Source organism: Neodiprion virginianus, chromosome 4, assembly GCF_021901495.1.
Source record: "Neodiprion virginianus isolate iyNeoVirg1 chromosome 4, iyNeoVirg1.1, whole genome shotgun sequence".
Taxonomy (NCBI): Eukaryota; Metazoa; Arthropoda; class Insecta; order Hymenoptera; family Diprionidae; genus Neodiprion; species Neodiprion virginianus.
This window is the reverse complement of record NC_060880.1, coordinates 9,849,728-9,871,597: the sequence shown is the minus strand read 5'-3', so window position 1 is coordinate 9,871,597 and position 21,870 is coordinate 9,849,728. Positions and strand designations below refer to the sequence as shown.

General features: G+C 35.7%; 1 protein-coding gene across 3 annotated transcripts in view; it reads right to left on the bottom strand.

Annotated features, from left to right (window-relative positions):
- Positions 1-21,870, bottom strand: part of LOC124303330 (serine/threonine-protein phosphatase 2A 56 kDa regulatory subunit epsilon isoform) — a 100,190-nt gene that overhangs the window by 65,385 nt on the left and 12,935 nt on the right. The window lies entirely within an intron of this gene.

Genomic DNA, 21,870 nt, shown 5'->3' with positions numbered 1-21,870 from the left:
GTTTCCGCGTGCAAAACATGAGGGAGTGAGAGGAAGAGGGAGAGGGAGGAGAGAGAAAGGGAGAGAAGTGGCTGCTCGCAGGTGCGGAAAGAAAATACAATTCCATTTAATTCCATTGTAATCAATTCCGAGATATTCCCATATGCTTGTGCAGGCAATGATCGACCGTTCAATATCGGAAGGTATGCGTGGCACCGGGTGTCCCTTATCTCACCTGAACGACCAATACTCACGTTATCTGGAAAACGTTGGACTCTCCTTATCAATGAATCGATATAACAAAGGCTTAGCGCGATTACAAAACCATTGCTCAAAGGCTTATGAAGCGAAATCATTCTTTCAAGCAGTTAACAGCCATTCTTTTGAATTCAAAGAACGCACGCGAAAGTGGTGCCGTAATGAAAAACACCTACCGTTATGGGCTCGAGTCAAATAAAATACAGGTTACCATGACTAGCTGCCTAATCGAAGAACTACTTTTGTGCCACCTGTTTAGTTTTCCTGTTTTTAATAATTACATCTTTGGCGGTACTAGAATCAGTTACTCGCTCATGATTAACAAGCAACTGCCAAGAGCACCGCAGATTCTAATTTGCCGTTTTATAAAAAGTTTGGTTGTATCTAGGTCAGGTTCAAATATGCGAAATGCGAACAGTCGCATCGATGGCAACGCTGAAGATTATCGACTATAATTGATGCTGCCAGACCGTAATAATACGTGTGCGAAGTACATAATCAATATATACTCGCATCGAAATGATGTGGCACTTTTCTAATCACTACGGACTACAGACGCAATCCTAAAAAGGTTTTGTTAGTGGCTCAAGTGCGCTATGTTTTCGCTAAATCGTAGCTATTACTTAGATTTACGCATCTTCGGTTCTTGTTTATCTGTTACCATAATCAACCCCTGCGGGATATATTTTCACAGTACGGCGACGAGCACACATGATTTGTATAGGATTACCTTAAAAAATTTTCACAAAGTCACCTCAAAGTGACAAAATTCACCAACTAAGGCATACTGTGCATTTATTTGGTTGTTTGAACATTATTTCTTTTATATCAACAAGTTCGTTCGCCTTCCTTGTCAATAATCCAAAGAAATACTGAGCAACTTCACATACATACGAAGATATATGATTCAATTATTGACTCGATTAAGTCAACGAACGTTTAGTCGCAGCTCCCATATTTCTCGTTTACAGTGCTGATAGTTTTTTAGATCCATTTAGACCCATCTCGATAAGTTTAGCTGACATAGCTGAAATTAATGTTCAGATCGTAAAATATGTTTCCATTTACTTGATTATGAATGTTGAAATAGAATTTGACACTTTTGACATTAAAATTTACCAAATTGGCGCATAAGTCTCGTCTTCGATAAGAAGAATATCCATCTTCATCTTTCAGGTGCAATGACTTGCTCGATACAGATGAACGGACATCTTGAAATTACTATTCTGATTGGAGCTGTTAGATAATTCTAAAAAAGCAACATAGTCAAAACAACAGCGTAGTTCACACGGTCACCCGAATATACGTAAAAGTGAACGGATAGCTTACGATTGATACGAATTAGAAAATAAAGCTTCAACGATATGCAGCATGGTTGAGCTTGAATCGTTTTGGCATACTTCAAAATTGCTTCAAATGTAATTCAGAAGTGTAACACGTCAGCGGTCAAACAAGCCACAAACTGTCACTTTTACATCCGAGTTAAATTCAGAGTTTTTCACTGACAATGAGCGTTCAGAACAGTAAAATAAACCAAAACATTTTTTCCGTAGCCAATCAATTTTCGCATATTATCTCCGTCAGTCAGCTATCAAAGACGCGTTCGCATTGAAAACTAACTCAATTAAACTGCCTATCCTGTTGCATCTCAGGACACAAGATTAACGATTACCCTTTACATGGTGAGTTTTCAAATTCATACGTCTCGGTCGCAAAGTAAAATGGGCTGTAACTGCAGCCATCGGCATCCTTTTTTAAATCAACCACCGATTGGCTCGCAAAAAACGGATATAAGCTTAAAAAAGGAGACTTGGCCAATAAGCGGACGAAAAAATCGACAATACATGCCAAGCTCTGCCTCAACGCAAGCTTTGTAGGATTGGAATTATAATATCGCGTACGAGGTAAAATTATACGCGTAATGAAATACGAAGCTATTTTCCCAGCATAATCAGTCCAGACTTTGGTTTCCGATAGACCGCCCGATATTGCAGCTCTGGTTCTATAGTGGACGTGCACCTGATTATCTCAATATTGCCTCATACTCTCGGAGAACCAGTAAATAAATGCCCGACACTCCACACCCCCAAGGCCTGTATCAACGTAGCGTATAAGATATTTGTCTAGGACAGCATTAAAGCTGAAAGACAACCACCTGCCCGCCAACTAGATCCATAACGGACACATATCCAATATATCCATACATGTTGGAGAAACTTTTCTGCCTGGATGATAAATTATCGCATACTTAGACCGATCAAAATCACAAGCCCACTTTTTTCCGTGCAATAGTTGCTTGTGTGTAAAGTTCGGAGCAACTGCGATGTGAAAGCTCACGCGCGTAATAGTAAGTAGTATAATGTTACCTGGTTGTAACGTCGTATTGTAAATTTGTCTTATTCTTAGATTACGTTGATTATCACAAGCTTGATTCACGTTTTTACAAATCTATCTTGGAAGTGTTATCATCTACATTTATATTTAGTTGGCGCGGTAAATAATACCGTTAACCTTCCTTGGCCAGTAAGTTTTTCCACACGTTTTGACTATTATGAGGAAAAAATGTCGAGCCTTTACCTGTTATTGTTCCGGGCCTGCTAACGTCACGGGAATTTTTCAGGATCCTAGAACCCCGTTCAGGCCACCGCCAATTTGTACCTACCGATTGTTTACAAGCCATTCAAAAACATAAAAGTCACTAATTGTAAGTCATATCGAATTGGCTGGCCAAGGAGTACCAATCACCATTGCTCAAGCCTTACGCGTTTTGTGAAGATTTATTTTGTTTCTATTCGAACACTAGATCGTAACTAGCCTAGTTACACCTCTGAAATATTGAAAACAAGGCTACGCGTTACATTTTTAACTTGCCGTTACTGTTTCAATTTCTCTTCAATCATCTTCTAACTGTCTTATAGCTATCGTTTTGTTAATAATATTGCACAGTTTCCAGGAAACCATTGTCCTCGTTTCGCTCGTACGAAATAAGCTGCACTCCATTCGGTTAAAGTTCAACGCGTCCGCAGGTGTCGTTCGATACGAGACTTACAACCTTACAAAACTTTAAAGAAAAAGGTCACGGTGCTCGCAGTCGCAAGGATTTACTCTATTTACTAGCAGTGACTGCATCAATAATTAACAATGTTAATAAGTACAGTTATTATACGACGAAATGAAAGTTGAATAATTTTGCAAGATCAGATGTTAGCTGTAAAGTGTGGTTCGAAAAAAGAGCGACAGACTATAAAAGAAGATATTTGTAGCACAATTTTTTGAATCCAAGGAGTTGGAACGCAGTTTGAGGGCAAAATTTCCAATGAAAATAATTAAATAACATAGCTCATTGAACAAACGAGAAGCTGAAAAAAGTCTTTTCCGATTCGTTGGATACCGTAGTCAGGTAGATTCCGTTATCAGTGAACACATAGAGTGTATTATAGGTGAGGGAGGGTGACCGTCTACGACATTAAATACAGAAAGAACGATTTCGAAGATATTTTCATCGGGATCTTTTTGTTGTAAAAAAGTAACTCTTTAAAACAATTCGAAACTCAACAATCCGATTCGTACATTTTCAAGTTCAACTTTTGAACTGTATGCACAAGCGAGGACGAGTTCAAAGAAAAATGCGCAGACACTATGATAATAATCTCTAGTAAGACTTCACTAGAAATTTTTGATTCTTCCAAAAAATTCATTCCAAAGTTGTTCGGAAGTCGACTGACGGACTGAAAAAAGTAAAAGGTGTATGGAAAACACCGCCTTGCGCCAGTGGACGATGGAGCATCATAGAGTTTGCCGTGCACGAGTGAGCATTTGGGTGGTCTGACGTATGCAGTTTTTTGAAACGAAATTGTGTTTGCCGTGATATTTTTTCCCATGAATTCGAAACTATAACACAATTTATGTCACGATACCAAATCTACCAAACTTAGATTTTAAAACCTTGTCATGCTGTAATGCCGAAGAACCATATCGCAAGAATAGCTTACATTCAAAACGCGTCTCACGATCGTATCTGGTGACTTTATTTTGTACAGTGAAACCTGTTTCAACGGACACGTCTTTATCACGGACGGTCTAAAAATCCCTAGCATAATGACATGGGCTCTAATGAAAAATATATTTCCTGAATTCCGACATTCTTAATAAGGGAAACGGAAACTTGCGAAGTTGTGTATACAAAAAAAAAAAAATTACAGCGGGCACTCTTGCAAAATTTTTAAAAAAAAAAAAGGAAATTGAAGTGTTCGAACGAATGTCGCACCAGCGCAAGAACCATAAATTTTTCCAAATCCTGATAAGTGCATAAAAAAACGTACAAAACTATGCAGAATATTCGGTTCTAACCGCTTCAGGCAAATATTTCAGAATCGAAAAGAGATACAAGAAAAAGTCTCACGTAAAACTTGTGGGATGTGCCATTTTCGAGATTTTGCAAATAACGTCCAATTTTCACAGGGACCACGTACTTTGGATGTAAGTAGGTAACAGCGGAATCAAAGCCGAATTCAAATCCGTGAAATTTTTCTTGTCTTTTCTTTCACCTCAGCACGTATCTATCTATTACTCTCTACATCTATCTATCGTCCCTCACCGGCACTGAGAAGTTTCCTTGCGAATATGAAATTAGCGAGATTTAAACGGTACGATATTCTCCATAATTTTGATCTGTATTGTGAATTATGACGACAAACCGTTAAGCGAGGGCGATGGACAATGGATAAGTGCGGAAGTTAAGAACGACAAAAAAAGAAAAAAAAAAAAACCAATAAAAAAATTTGTAAATTGCATGTAAATATGTAGAATCTTTTAAATTTTTCATTAAGGGGGTAGTCTGCTTTAGAGGCTTCAAAAAATCGATTTTTTTTTTTTGCATAAATGTCTTCCTAACTATCCAAGGATGTGTCCCTAAAATTTAAGAAGCAAATTCGAAATATTTTCGGAGTTACAGAAGAAATAGTGAGCAAGCGTCGAGCAGGTATACGAGCGGCGTTTTGAAGTTTTCAACCAGTTTTTTGAAGAGTCTAAACCAGTTTTTTGAAGAGTCTGAAGGGCAACTCTATGGACCAGGAATCGCTGATTAGCATATTAATGCGGTAAGTTCAAGAAAATTACAATTTTTTATGTACGAAAACTTCAAAGCCCATTTTCTCGAGTTTTCATTTTCACAAGTTTTAGGAAACGGTGCCGGCGATAGCAAAAAAAATATATGTCCGATCGAAAAAAATCAAAGTGATCTAGCTTCAGTATTAAATTATCTTCTATTTGAACTAAAAAAGTTGGACAAAAGTACTATTTTAAAATTACTTGTCTTGCAACTTGAAGTGAATTTTTTTTTTCAAGAAAGTGAATTTTTTTTTCAAGCTTCGAAAAAATTTGGAATTTCATCATTTCTTCGGTATTTTTTTAGTTCCTATAGAAAAGGAACTTAAAAAAACTAAAAAAAAATTTGGTTCGACGGTTCCAGATGCATCGCACGACCTCCACCACCGGCACCGATTTAAAAGTGCAGACTCCAGGCGCCCAGAAAAATTGTTATAACTTTTAAAAATTTCAATATTTTTTATCAATAAAAATTGTTCTTTAAAGCTTAAATATCATACACTATCGTCTCGAAATTTCGTTTTACCGCAATCGTTTCCTTCCCTTTAAAAAAAATTGCTGAAAAAACGCTTTTTTTCGGCTTCTAAAGCAGACTACCCCCTTAACGAGTTCACTCGTCTAAATATTCACATCTATAGAGCGCAAGCCTACGAATACTTGGCGGAGATTTGCAATTGCGATTCTTAACCTCAGTGCAATTGGCAAAACCATTAGGTAAAATTTGAGTTTTCGATAAAACCTGGACGATCGCTTTGGGTACATTATATTGATAGTTGCCGCAACTATTACGTTTGTTTGCAGTAGGTAGAGCTTACAACAATGGTGGCAATGACACGAGCATTGTGAGATGGCACTCGGTGGAGTCTTCAAGGTGAAGTCAACCCGTGAAGGGCTGCGGAGGGTTCCGAAAGTGTAGGTCGAGAAACCCTTTCCAAGTCTCGTGGCAAGTTAAGCCATTGCTTTTCTGGCTTTGGCAAACAGTTTTTTCAACGACTTGGACAAAGCCTGTATGTTTTCGTAGTAAATTCAAGCTTCAGCAATCAGTAAACCTAACTAGAAGTTTCTCGGGCGAAGGTTGAACTTTTTTCTGTTATATTTTGCGAAGTACGTTTTCGTTTGCTGTACGCAAGAATGGCTTTAGGGAACTTTGTGACGGATATTAATTTAACATTATATAAATAGATTCGACACGGTCGCCAATTATTCGTACTGTTTGCAGTTCGTTTGTTTTATTGTCACTGTGCACATTGTTGTTGTGAGTGCAATTATTTTGTCAACTTTTGTCGATACAGTAACGACTTCGTAACGTTCACTTTAACCACACGAATAACCAAAAGATAAGCATAGGTAACATTGAATTTTAAACCAAGATTCGTCAGCAGCGCAGAAGCTCAATATCTTTTAAAAAAGTTCGAAAAGCCTTTAAAAAGCTCGAACTTTTCGAAGAATCCAAAGGTGGGTTCTATATGTGACGCAGGAATCGCTGATTAGCCGGTAAGTCGTTGAAGTCGTATAGTTTTTACTTATCAAAACTTTAAACACATTTTTTTCAAAACTAAATTTTCAAAACTGTCGTGCCACATAGCTAAAATACTAATCGACCGATTTTCATGAACGTTGTTATACATCATCCTAAATTTGTTATCTAAAATATTACCCTAAATGTTAATGAGATTAGATTTAAAAATAAAATTACATTATTGCAAAATATAGATAGAGATTTTTTGTCAGTAAATTCAACTGTTTTGTTTCAAAGCGTACCATGTCATCAATTTTTACAGGTTCATATTCTGCATTTGAGTGTTATTGAAAGAAAATTATGTCTCTGTTTTGCTTTAGATTAATCCATCCAACGCCGTCCGATGACGTTCGCCGCAATCCGAACGGAAAACCGTGCCGTATCACCGCCATTTTGAAAGCATCTCAAAAAAAAAAAAAAATATGTAAGATGTAATAGCGAAAAGTAACAATAAAAAATCACAAAAGGCTGAAGATTTTTGAAGAAATCTTTCCTTGTCAAAAAGTATCATAGAAATCAGCGGTTTTCTTCCTCGCCTAAAGGTATCCTTAAGCCCCCCCTTAAATTATCTGCAATTCCTTTTTCGCATACCGATACAAATTTAGTTTTCAATGTTCAGGCGACTTCTAAAGACACGACACTGCATATTCGTAAAACATCTTTTGGTTGACCGGGATTTGTACGTCATTATTATTATGAAACAGTTGTAGATATGAGTAAATGGATTGCACTTTTTACCGAGGTTGTGCTGTTTAGCATAAAATAACGTTAACGTAATGAAACACTGGCTAAAAAATCACTATTTTGTAATTTTTTAATGACTTTGAAGGAGATAAATTTTCATACTTCGTTTCGTTACGTTTCATTCGTTGCAATAACGTTGCTAACTTCAACCGCGCCAATTATCTTGAAGTAGAAAAGAGAAATGTTGTGGAAGATCCATAAGAAACAAAAAAAAAATTGATAAAAATATTAAGGGATCGTCTCAGTGTGAAATTTTCAAAAAAAATTTTTTTTTTTTTTTTGCATTATCGTATAGTATACACTGTTCTAAACATTCTCTCAAATTTTTAAATCGAAATTCAAATTATTACGGTCGGTCGGTTTCTTGTAGAAAGGGAACGGGTTTTCTACCTGCGCGAGTACTAAGGTGCTTAGGTTCTATAACCTTGCAGAATAAACTGTCCAAGCATTTCAGTTCGTTTTTGACATCCACCAGGGATAGACGTACGAGAGAAACCCCCAAGAAAAAAATCAAGACCTGGCATCGCCGATTGATCGTAAGTAAACGATTTATATAAACTTTCCCAACTTCAATCTTTAAACGCGTTTTTCTCAGAATGGTGTTTTTGAAAACGGTTTCCACTCTCAAAGGAAGAGTTTTAATGATTTCTAGTTCCAATTTCGGGAGAACATTTTAAACGTCATTCTTTATCGCGCTATGGAAGCTTTTTTTTTTTTTTTGAAAACTTCCTATTTTTTTTACGAAAAACTGTCGAAAAAAAGGGCCACATTCGACACTTTTTGTTCAAACCGCCGTCATTTTGTCAAATTTGAAAAAAAAAAAAAAACCCTCCATAGCGCGATAGCGACTTTCCTACAGATCAATAATCTTTTAGAAATTTTTTTTTCAGATCAAAATTGCGGCCGTCATCGTGGAAACCGTGCAGCACCTTTTTTTTTCACGTGAAATTACAACAATTTATACAACAATGATGCACTCAATAAATAAACTTTAAAAAAATCATTTTATATTCTTCATAAACGTATTTATTTATGAAAAAAAAACCGGACCGATTAGTTTATGTGAACATTAAAAAAAAAATTCGCGAAAATCAGTGATTTTTCGGAGTGTCACACTGAGACGATCCCTTAATTCGTTTTTTAGACTTCTTTAAAGCAACTTTTTCCTCAGGTACGTTTTGTTTTAATCGTAAAACTGTCTCATTTTTCTCTTAAATCTTAAAAAATATACCATTATTATACCTCTAATCTTAGGAATATTTATCTAGCTTTGCTTTCTATTTTTCATCAATCGATAGGTGATTTGGGCGTGTATTTTTGTGTAAACTCGATGCATGTTTCAGAACTTTCTAGAAAAGTTGTAACTATACGTTTAATGAAGGGTTCAAGAAGGCATTTTCAAGTGAGATTGCAAACCTTGAATATTGAATAGCTTCAGATTTTGATGAAACATCTTTCTTCTCTGTGTATACTACACATCAGGGTGTTTCAAGAAAAACAAAATTATTCAAGATTTTCCACCGTGCCGCCCCGTAAAAAGTTTGTTTATGTTCAAAAGATTCTGTCAAACGATGAGCGTTCGTTGTTATGTGGAAAATCGCGGTCATTTGTACGTTCACTTTTCTTGTCATTTTTTGAAATTTGTCAAGAGACACGTTTCTAACACTTCAATTGTTATCTCTTTTCTAACATATATATTCAACCCAAAGATCACGATCTATAACACAACAAATATATCAATCGAGATACTCATTCTCCTAAATTAAAATTTCATATCAAATCATAACTATTCTATGAAACTGAGTTAATAATGAAAAAGTCGTCAGATACACATCTCAAACAACAACTGACGACTTAATATTACAACTGTGAGTCTTCTTTGTAACGTAATATGATATGATTGACGTAAGCAGTAGGAAAAAAAATTATTCGTCATAAATTTAAAAATATGCATAAAAATGAAAAACCTACTAAGCGCGATCTTCCACATAACGTAGAAGGTCTCGTCTTTTGACAGAATCGTTTTTTTTAACATAAACAAACTTTTTAGGAAATGACATGGTGCAAAATCGCAAATTATTTTTTTCCGAACACCCTACGACACATATAGGGTGACTATATACCAGCAAATTATCTGAAATATAACGAAAATTGATGCGCCCGAGTTGAGCTTACTTTAGATAGTTTCAATCCTTGCACAACTATTTTGGTATTTGAAAAAATACAAAATTACAGCGATAAGGGCAATGGTAGGGTTAAACATGGCAACAACGGCATAACATGCAAATTAATTTTTCCAACAAACAATTTAATCAACACTCAGAAATTACAGATCAACAGTCGCGCATGAAATGTTTTTAATATCAGCGTTACGTCGCAAGATTGGGTCAGTATACCTTTCATCGATCATCGTCCACGACGTTGTGCGCACGAATCGAAAAACTTCGAGTGTACCGTTGTTTTAGAAAAATAGCCCAACTGTCACGAGTAAAATTACGTATCAAGCTAAAGTTGAAGTGCGAATTTCACGAAATTTGCGCATTGAACATAGCATCGGAGTTTTTAGCGAGAAACCAACGTGGATAAAAAAAAAAAAGAAGCCAATTTCAAAATCGTTGAAATCAAGCAATCTCACCAAATTTTTACACGGGATTCTCTCGTCAACTTGTCCGCAATGTGCGTGAAATTATAAAAACTATCCGAAAGTTATAAAAATGGTCAGAAATTGACGAAAAAGTTTCGTTTCGTCCGATGTTCGAATGACGCGGATGTCACCTAAGCCAAATAACCTTGAAAAACGGCCCATAGATTCTTCTCGGACCAAAATTTCCGCATTTTACGTTGTACAGGTACGTTTGTGCAACGACTCGCATATATAATTGCCCAGCAGCTGGCGCGATGATCCGCGACGGTGTGGCAAGTACTTTTTAGACTGACGCCTTCGCCGAGTCGAGGATCAATACTTTCCGCAGAGCTTCCGAGGGCCTCCGTGCGTGTCTGTTTCAATCAACGACGCGAGTCTCAAGGCTTTTTAAATTCGCCGTATCAGACTGCTGTTCCCGATTACGAGAGCACTACTTAAGAGTACGAAGTGTCAATGACAGTCGTTCAAGGGGGTATTCTAGTGTAGAGGCATGAATTTGAGGTGTTTTTTGAAGTGCTATAAACAAAAAACAAAAAATATTTTTACCATCCATTTTTTTATCAGGCGTTTATTATTATTTCACGATTACAAAAAAAAAAAACAAGTCAAAAAATACAAAATTGAAAGTGCTATGAGTTGTTGAAGTGGGGGGTACAAAAAAAATGGCGCGCCAATGTTGTCACGATTGCAAGCATTTTCAAAATCAGAAAAAAAAAAAAAAAAAGATTATTAATCTACATAAATGCAGCTATCGTACTAACTAAAAAAAAGTCGAAAAAAAATTTTTTTTTGCCAAATTACGGCTGTCCGAAAAAATAATACGTTTTTTTTGACTTTTTTGGACGTTTCTGAATTTTTTAAAAATAGTAAAAATTATTATTTCGTTATAATAATAGTTCGCGCGATAGAGACATGTATTGAGAAGATTCTCACCAAATTTCAAGTAAATCGGTTCAATAGAACTTGAGAAATCATGTCAACCGTTTTGAAAAATGTAGTTTTGAGAAAAACGCGTTTAAAGTTTCGAGTAAAATTCGTTCCAGCCGCGCCAGTATTGAAGACGTGTCACTAAAATAGCTATATCTCTGAAAATAATTAAAAATTTTGACTTGTCCTTTTAAGGACACATTCTTGAAAGGTTAAGCTTTGAAAATATAAAAAAAAAAAAATCGATTTTTTCAAATTTCTACACTAGAATACCCCCTTAAAAGTCATCCTAACGATCGGTTCAACTGCTGGAGGAGCAAGCGAAACCAGAAGATGAGATCCCATGGCTAACGGAGTCGCGTACACTTCTTTCACACCCACATTCGCGGTCCAGGTGTCTGTAACTCAAAGCCACAAACATGCAGCCGTTCCACGGAATTGGTGGGCTATTCGAAATTTCTTTTTCTTTCGAGAATGTCGAGGGGCGATGGACATTAATTATCTGTCAGTTTATGCGGTCGTAATTCATACCGATGATTAATTTTCACTGCTATAAAACAAGAGAGTTTAAATAGGTACGAGGTAGATAATATTCTTATCACTGGCTACTCTAACTTGTAGTCAAGATTTCACAAGATTTATTCTCAAGGCAGCAGTTTAAATTTTCGAGAGCAATTTTCCACTTCACATGGGAGATATGTGGAGCTGTGTTTGTCCAGAATCCAACTTTGTACAATATACGTAGTTATTGAGGAAGGGAGTATAAGATTCGGTTATAGTCAAATGTTTAGTTACAGCTTACCAACATACCTGTATTTTCATGTCACGTACAACGATCGATTGCTCATCCATATTACACGTGCATCAAATCACCTAACGACGTTTGCCGATCGCATACTTTTCTCAACAAAATGGTAGGGCATGATAACCATTGCACGAAAATTATAAAACAAAAGACGAGAGTATTTAATTCGGAATTTCGCCCAGCACGCCTATAAATGCTGCAATTAAATTACGGATAAAGCTGAGAGCCGTCGAATGAAAAAAAGTAATTTAAATTGCTCCGATCGATACTCGGCACGTGTTTTTATCATACTGACAGCGGATACTTCCGGATGCACTTGAGCGGTATGCGACCAAGCCATTCAGGCGTTAGCATAATTGTGAGCATTGAAATTATGAATGGCATTCTTCTAGCTGGACAAAGTAATCATCAACCTGTTATTGAATTTTCACATTCTTTTTACAAGATCAGTCGTCGGATTTATTCCATACTTGAATTGCGGGGCTGATAGACATTCGTTTCTTTTTTTTTTTTTTAAAACCATAATCCACTGAAAATGAGTCGACTCCGTCTCTTTTTTTTATTTGTATATTTAATTGGGATTTTAATATTCATTACGTGCAATATGCCGTACCTCATAAATCTACGTCGGTAACTAATTTTGTAGAAAAGTTGCATTCAAATTTCGAAGATTTCCAAGGTTTACAATTTTTCTCGACAGCATTCTACCCCAAAGTATAAATATCGTCGATGTTCCATTGATCGAACATTCTTGTTTCCGATTTCCGCTGAAATAAATTTTAAGCCGTGTCAGACCTTTACGAATTTACCCCCTGCCTACTATTTTTTAAACTGAAACAGTTTTCAGAATGAATCGTTTGCTCGTAATTTTTGCTCGTTCACCTTTTACGTTTACCAGCAGCAAAGCACAATCATTTTGCTTTGACTCAAGAAACAGTACATACGTACAAACATGTAAGTTTGAAATACCGTCACCTAATTCAAATAAACTGTTTACGGCATTAAGAAACTTATTTGTCCGCTCTTCTTATACCTTATCTTACATAATCACGGGTGATGATTTGTTAAATATTGGCCCCTTAATCTTATCGATCTTCGATACGAACAAATCATCTTTAATTTCTATGTGAGAAACGCCAATTTTTCCGTAAAGAATTAGTTACTGATATCATTGATCTTCAATTTTTTTATCGCGTTTTCAATTTAGAAACTCAAATTTTTCATACAATTTATTTCCGATCATTATCTCCCGTTTTGTCAGATGATTTTACATTAGGTTCGACAGCGTTTTATTTCGCGTACAATTATTTGCACACGTGATTATTAACCTTATTTTTATCACGTTGAATACCTAAGTAGATTCGTAACGCATTCTAACAGCGTACTCTCGAAATTCCGAGACATAAATATCTCTGATTTTTGATTTGTTTGCCTTTGAGATTTATTGATTGTTATTGCAAATGCTGATGCGACTGGAAATTGTTTCTTTCCAAATATAAAAGTATACACAATAAAACATAATCCGATTTATAAAAATGATTTCTCCTGCCTCAACATCGGTTAAAATTTCACAACGTTAATGATCGTTATCAAGTTTTAGAATAAGTAATTTTGTGCTACTACATAAACCTTTATTAGTACTGAGATTTCTGATCAGGTTAATTACGTGATTCAAAATATGTTTTCCAATATTCTTATAGTATAACATCGTTCTTATTTCCATTGTCAAAAAATTCACCATACCTATGCTCGTGTAAATCTATTCCGTTGATCTACTTGATGAGTCGACAACTCTTTGGTTGACTTTCTCAGCTATTTTTTGTGTGTCCGTTCAACTCTACACATTTACACACCCGTTAAGTTTTACGAAACAGCAACGAGACGTCTTTCTTCGATCGAATTCGGTACTCGATATGTCGAGCAGAAACCACTGTAACTAATCCAATACTTGCAGAAAAGCGGCTTCAAGCCAGTGGTATTCCGGTATTCGATGTGACAAATCTTTTTTAGGAAAAGGACTTTCAAAGATGATTACAATCGAATATTTTATAAATAAAAATTTTTTTTTTTAAATTTGAAAAACAACATAACACAGAATGAATTTCCCAAAATGAAAGATATTTATCACTTCTAAACGACAGAGAGTTCTATCCTGAAAATGACGAGGTGTCCACGAAGAGCGTCTCATCGTCAGTTGTCGACGGAAGATTGAAAAGATACCCATGGAAGCGAATGACTATCTGTTTGGAGAGGGCAATATTTTGTTTCCCTTATCTCGAATCGTATGAGAAAATGTTACCCGCTCGTACTCGACTCCAGTCAAAATAAATATAAGCAATATTTTGGAATCTTAGGAATCCTCGGAATTTTTCAAAGCATTGAGAATGCAAAGTATTGAAACAATTGTAAATACGCGTACCTTTTAGTTTGGCTATTATCAAAGCTTATACACCGATAACACAGCTCTACAAAATAAATACTTTTTTTTGTTGCTCTGATTTTTTCTGTGAATCCTGGTGTTTGAGAACGTGAAACTTACGAATATAATTATGATTATATTAGATTGGCTCTGGTTTTTATGTTATTGTAGTATTGTATTCGACATGACTCAATGTTTAAAGGCGAATTTCTCTTGAACGGTTAAAGTTCTATATCAGTAGTTTTTTATAGAGCGTGAATTTTCCTATAAGAATCTGTTAATACAGATAGTTTATTAGATGTACGTTTAGATGGTTTATATGTCAGACGTTTATGAGATATATTTTTTCCTAAATTTTTTTACCTGTTATTTAAATGGAAAATGGAAAAAAATCAATATTAAAAGCTCGTATTTGGCTGAGATATTCTATATAAGATGCTCTACCGAAAGTTTGATGCGTGTTTGAGAGAAATTTTTTAATTTTTTTTTCTCCGGAACACCCCAATACCCCCCCTTTCGAAGAAACTTGTTGTGCCCTCTTTTTCATGGCAAGAACAACAAAGTATTATATTTCTTATATTTTTTATACTTCTGCCCGAATAAAGTAAGCATAACTAAGGTTATTGATAGTATTTTTTTGATAAACTTTAGATATTAAAAAAAAGAAATCGAATTTTTCACCTAAACATTGCTTTTTTGAGTCATGTATGAAAATGTCGATAAAATAAATAACTAGAGCCAATTTCGAAAAACTACGCTTACTCCTAAGGTCGTTGACATCGAATCTTTCTAAGACGACTCAAATATCAAGAGCAACAAAACCACTGTTTGCCAGTGTAATCAATCGAAAATGTTTTTATTTTAATCAACAATAAAACCAAAAATATTACTAATTGCAGGAATACAATTTCCAGCATTATTAATAATGCTCAGGCTTTGACTATAGGTAATAAAAGTCACATCTTACCGGTCTGGAACGACTGGCTATACAGGGTGTCCCAGATCTAAGTACACAAAATAATAGGGGCAGTAGAGGGGGTCGAGCTGAGTAAATTAACCTGGAGAACACGCGGTCTCCGAACTCGCGTTCGTGAGATACGACCGGTTAAAAAATCCCGCTAAGCGCCGTAATGTAGGCAACCCGAATACACAGCAGCAGGCATCGATGAGGAGGTCTCGTCGATAACAGCGCTCGACTGCCGACGCGAAATGTAACGCTGTCAAATTTCGGAATTTCAAACGAAAATATTTTGACATTGAATTTTCGCCAAGCAGAAGAGCTAGAACGTGCGATGGGAATGGATAACGCCTTCAAAATTACGAATTTTAAACAAAAGTATTTCCGATATTAAATTTTCGTACTCGGGTTGCCTACGTGACGGCGCTTAGAGGGATTTTTTAACAGATTGTATCTCTTCTTCGGGTCAATTTACCCGGTTCCCTTTTATCCCTATTATTTTGTGTGCTTAGTTCTGGGACATGAGGATGAAGTTAGTAACGTTACCGTAACGATGCATAGGTACTTGGAAAAAATCGTTACTTCTCACTAAATATCTCAAATTGAGTAAACCATGATAAAGAAAATATACTCTTATTTTGAAAAACCGACTCCTTCAAAGTCATTCTAAAATTACACAACAATGTTTTTCCCCCTAATGTTTCGTGGAAGTTTCTAAGTTTGTGAAAAATCGAAAATGGCCGCTCGGAAAAGTCGGTTCACTATAGGAAGCATTGGTATGTCATATTGAGCAGAGAAAGGTTGTTAAAAACTCGATTGTTCAATGAGTTTTCGCCAGTTTTTTTTTCTAACAGGTCAAACGATCCGGTAAAAAATTATTACTTCTTCACTTTGTAGTAGATACCTTATTTAACTTTCCCATTTCATCTTTAGGATTCAATAAGACTTTATAATTACTGTAAATTTTCCCGATCACTCGTAACAAGCATTCGACCAGCTTCGTGGCAAGACGTTAATTTTTTCCCATGACGTCATAGCTAAAGCGGGATGAAGTTTTGATTCCATTGCCGAAACCACTAAATCATCTTTCTTCGTTTGATATTACTACAAAGTAACCTACATCTCAAAATTCGTTCTAAAATTTCGATCAATAATTTTTGCTTAAATGTTTCGCAACCCAAGACGACACTGTTGTCAATCTTTACTACCCACGTCAAGGTCACTTATTTTGACTATTATCAAAGATTACGCGGCACTGACGTGAAAATATCACAGTTGGCGCAATTTTACATGCGATGCTGAAAATATGCAGGAAAACTTTTTTGTTTCGTGCATGAATGCGCGAGAAAATCTGTGGCTGCAGCAACAGTAACTAGTATTGTGTGTGCAATAGCACTGGCTCCGAATAGCCATTATAGCCATAATATCATTTTTCGAGTCTACATTTAAATGAATAAATTTCGATTCTATACATCGAATAATAACCAAAATCTTCATTTATTACTTAGAAAATTTGCTTTTGTCTTTTTTGCGTTCACAAATAAGTCCTGAAGTTTTTTGTTGATAATATAAGCAGCAGGTGGCAGCAAGTTGAAATAAAAAGCAAACTTTATGTAACAAGATCATTTTTTTATTTCATTAATCACGTGGAAGAGATGAAAAATTTGACATCTAGAACCCAGACTGAAAATTCGCGTTGACCGGTGTAACAGCCTAAACAAATTACATTCAACGCGCTCGATAAAATACCGACTCTAGCATCGTACTCACGTTACTAACAATAAATTCAACCTCGTTTCAAGTAATTATGTAACGTTATGTAACGTTATACAACGAATTCTCCTTACTTTGAGGATATTTTCGGTGACGAAATTTGCGCGTCGGAAAATCAACGTCGAAGCAAAATCCGTTATATTATATAATACTCGTGATATTCCATTCGTCGCTCACACCGGTCTATGTAATATACATTTACGTGACTGTAAACGGTTTTGATTCCGTGACGCGTTGGCGTTTCGTGACGTCATCAATAGGCTGGTCGGTTGTGAAGACGCAGAGTGGGAGAGAGAACCGTGACGTCGTCGTATGGAGTGTGCGTAAAAGCTTCGTTCTCCTCTTCGGCATTCGATAATTTCAAGCGCATCGCTCTCTCGTGACTCGGTTTGACTTGTCACGCTGTCGCAACGGTCGCATACCCATGCATTATCGCTTCGGCTACTAGCATCGCAGAGTGAACTCATAAACGGGTCAAACGCCAGACGCTCGAGACGTTGCGCGTATTCTGAATTTTCGACTTGGGTTAAGGGGGTATTCTAGTGTAGAAATTTGAAAAAATCGATTTTTTTTTTTATATTTTCAAAGCTTAACCTTTCAAGAATGTGTCCTTAAAAGGACAAGTCAAAATTTCAATTATTTTCAGAGATATAGCTATTTTAGTGACACGTCTTCAATACTGGCTCGGCTGGAACGAATTTTACTCGAAACTTTAAACGCGTTTTTCTCAAAACTACATTTTTCAAAACGGTTGACATGATTTCTCAAGTTCTATTGAACCGATTTACTTGAAATTTGGTGAGAATCTTCTCGATACATGTCTCTATCGCACGAACTATTATTATAACGAAATAATAATTTTTACTATTTTTAAAAAATTCAGAAACGTCCAAAAAAGTCAAAAAAAACGTATTATTTTTTCGGACAGCCGTAATTTGGCAAAAAAAAATTTTTTTTCGACTTTTTTTTAGTTAGTACGATAGCTGCATTTATGTAGATTAATAATCTTTTTTTTTTTTTTTTTCTGATTTTGAAAATGCTTGCAATCGTGACAACATTGGCGCGCCATTTTTTTTTTACCCCCCACTTCAACAACTCATAACACTTTCAATTTTGTATTTTTTGACTTGTTTTTTTTTTTTTTTTTGTAATCGTGAAATAATAATAAACGCCTGATAAAAAAATGGATGGTAAAAATATTTTTTGTTTTTTGTTTATAGCACTTCAAAAAACACCTCAAATTCATGCCTCTACACTAGAATACCCCCTTAAGGGGGGGGGGTTTCAGCGTAAAAAACACTTTTTTTTGTCATTTTTTTTTTAAAGTATGGATCGAGCAAATTCAGTCAAACCTTTTGTACGTTATTAAGTATACTTTTAACGATATTTTCTAATTTTTTCATGCGTAAATATTGAAAAACAAGGCGGTGACAGAGCTTGCCCCAGAACGTCTCGGAAGAAAAACAATTTGCGTTGTTCACTATATCTCGGTCGGAAATTATCTGATATCAAAAACCATTAGAATTTAGTCAAAGTATCATCAAGTCCTCCCCCCAACGTTCTTTGATTATTTTTTTTTTTTTCATTTCAAAATTTTTGGTGGCCATCTCGAGTGTAAACTGCTATTTTCCGTGAAAAATTCCGCCATTTTGTGGGTGAGAAACCCCCTTAATGTAAAAAAAAACAAAATTTTAACCAAACGTTGGGGGGAGGTATTTTATATGTAGAAAATGTGTACCAAGTGTGAAATGAATCGGTCAAGTAGTTTTTAAACGGCAGTGAACACGGACTTTGAAAAAGTAGTTTTGAGAAAAAATCACAAGCGTACAACGACAAACTGACGCTCGTCTCTCGTTTTAAAATATCGTACAGTTTATAGTATACATACAAATATAAAATATGGCTTTATGGCTTTGCTTACCTGTCTTTACTAAATAAAATATTCTCGAAACAGGATAATGGATCAGAACGATAGAAGTGAATAAGCTGTATACCTGCTCTCAGAGCTATAGTGTCAAAGGGCAGGAGACTAACTAGACAATAACTTCAAGAGTTTTGCTCAGATCGACTTAAAATTTTGGGAATATATTCTTGCAATGTTTAACAATAAGATAAGGCTAAAAAAAAATTCGATTTCTCTAAAGTGCAAAACTTTACCCTCCCCCCCTTAAATTAACCCTCAACCCTGAAACATCCCACTGTAAAAAAAAAGTTTATGGGGGAGGATATCTCCATGCCGAAGGTCGCTTACCTGGGACAATTCGTATAATAGACTCGAATGCCGAGTAGTGCAAGTTAGGCAAGGACAAAATTTACCCAGGTTTCGGGGAATAGGCTTTAACGTGTCCAATGTTGTACAAACGTGTTTTTCGACCGAGTTTTGTGTTTTCGTGTTTTCAGAGAGTAACTCCACCGCTTGTTACACATTCGCTAATATCTGCTACAACATAAATTATGTATTGAAAATAAGGTCATTTTCCATCAACTTATATTTATTTTACGATCCTTTTTGCCTAGGTTCGGTCATAATACTTAATAGACGTTCCATTTTTATGTATTCCCTGAATAAGGATTAATTATTCTGACGAGAATAATAAAAGGTGTAGTGTATCGGTACCGTAAAATTACGATTTTTCATGGTAGAAACTTAAGCATCCGGTTTAAATTTTCTAAACGGCTCACGGGTAATTTTACTCCTCAATCTCTTAGCTTCAATTTTCCGTTTGATTTTTTTGTTTCAACACATTTCGTTCAAGATTTATGATTATTCTTCTACAACCATGCGCATCGCCCATCCGATGCAATATCCTTGCAACAAGAAGATATTAAAAATAATTATTACAGATTCCTTTCTTCATAGGATCGTAGCGGATAGCTCGAAGATAGTCTATGAATATTTGTACATTTTATGAGTAGCAAAAAAACCTTTCTGGGTTAGGCGTTAATTCGGACCCCATTATGATGTCGCTCCATTTTGTGAGTGACCCAACTCATGGTGTCCGTTAGAAAATCCGTAATAAATTCAAGAACATTTTCAGATTATTCCGGACACAAGAAAAACCCAAGGATATTTCTTGGACCTCAAGGACTACCAGAACGACGGGAATCGCTGATTTTTTACCAAAAGAGGAAGAAATTATTTTTTTTATTCAAGATGGACCCTTTTTTTTTTGCTGAAAAAATTACAGTCTTCCAATGTGTGACAATATCACCAAAAAATCGCCAGAGTGGCACGGCTCGAGGTTCTAGGGTAAAAAAAAAATGAAGCCACACAAATTAATTTTTTTATACCGGAACCTCGCCGGAATTTGTGTCGCTTCATTTTTTTTTTACCCTAGAACCTCGACCCGTGCCACACTGGCGATTTTTTGGTGATGTTGTCACACATATTGGAAGACTCTGTAATTTTTTCGGCAAAAAAAAAGGGTCCATCTTGAATAAAAAAAATAATTTCTTCCTTTTTTGGTAAAAAATCGGCGTTACCGGAACGTAAAAATTTCTTCGAAAATTCCTCTCGAAAGCCAACAAAAAACTACAACTTTTTTGTACAGTCATTTTTTTTCAGTTACTTCAAGTTTCCGAGATATATTCATTTGAAAAAAAAAACGGCAATTTCTCAAATAATGAATTAAAAAATCTTTGATATAACCAATTATGGGGCAGATCTGAGATGGTCGAAAAAAAAAGTGGCCGAGTTGACGGAGAAACCCTCGCTATGACTAACGGAAGCGATAAGTTGTTATATTTATATAATACACCTGGCGGAGAAAATTGAATTCTCTATCGAAGACACAAAATAGAACCGAATACAATATCCGCTCCATTACACGGACAATATGCATCACACCTACGCATCACGGAAAACGCGGGCAACGCGCCCGTATTCAAATTTAGTTCATCACGCACGCCGCGTTCCTGCGGTTTCTATGATTGGGCGATCGCCAATCTCGTTTTGAGAAGACTTGCGGGAAAGGAGTCGCTTCGCGAAATAGCGATGGCAATTCCATTCTTCCGCTTGTTTTATATCGTTCGCTTCGAAATTCGAATCTATCGAAGACGTGGCACGTTTCGATGGTTACATCAGCAACATCGGAAACTGATTATATTATACACACATATTCTGATATGTGAAGTGGACTCTCCATTGATAATGTCGTAGGCTCAACGGAAATAAGCGTTTAGGATGTTCAGAGAAATTAAGGGGGTATTCTAGTGTAGAAATTTGAAAAAATCGATTTTTTTTTTTTTTATATTTTCAAAGCTTAACCTTTCAAGAATGTGTCCTTAAAAGGACAAGTCAAAATTTCAATTATTTTCAGAGATATAGCTATTTTAGTGACACGTCTTCAATACTGGCTCGGCTGGAACGAATTTTACTCGAAACTTTAAACGCGTTTTTCTCAAAACTACATTTTTCAAAACGGTTGACATGATTTCTCAAGTTCTATTGAACCGATTTACTTGAAATTTGGTGAGAATCTTCTCAATACATGTCTCTATCGCACGAACTATTATTATAACGAAATAATAATTTTTACTATTTTTAAAAAATTCAGAAACGTCCAAAAAAGTAAAAAAAAACGTATTATTCTTTCGGACAGCCGTAATTTGGCAAAAAAAAAATTTTTTTCAACTTTTTTTTAGTTAGTACGATAGCTGCATTTATGTAGATTAATAATCTTTTCTTTTTTTTTTTCTGATTTTGAAAATGCTTGCAATCGTGACAACATTGGCGCGC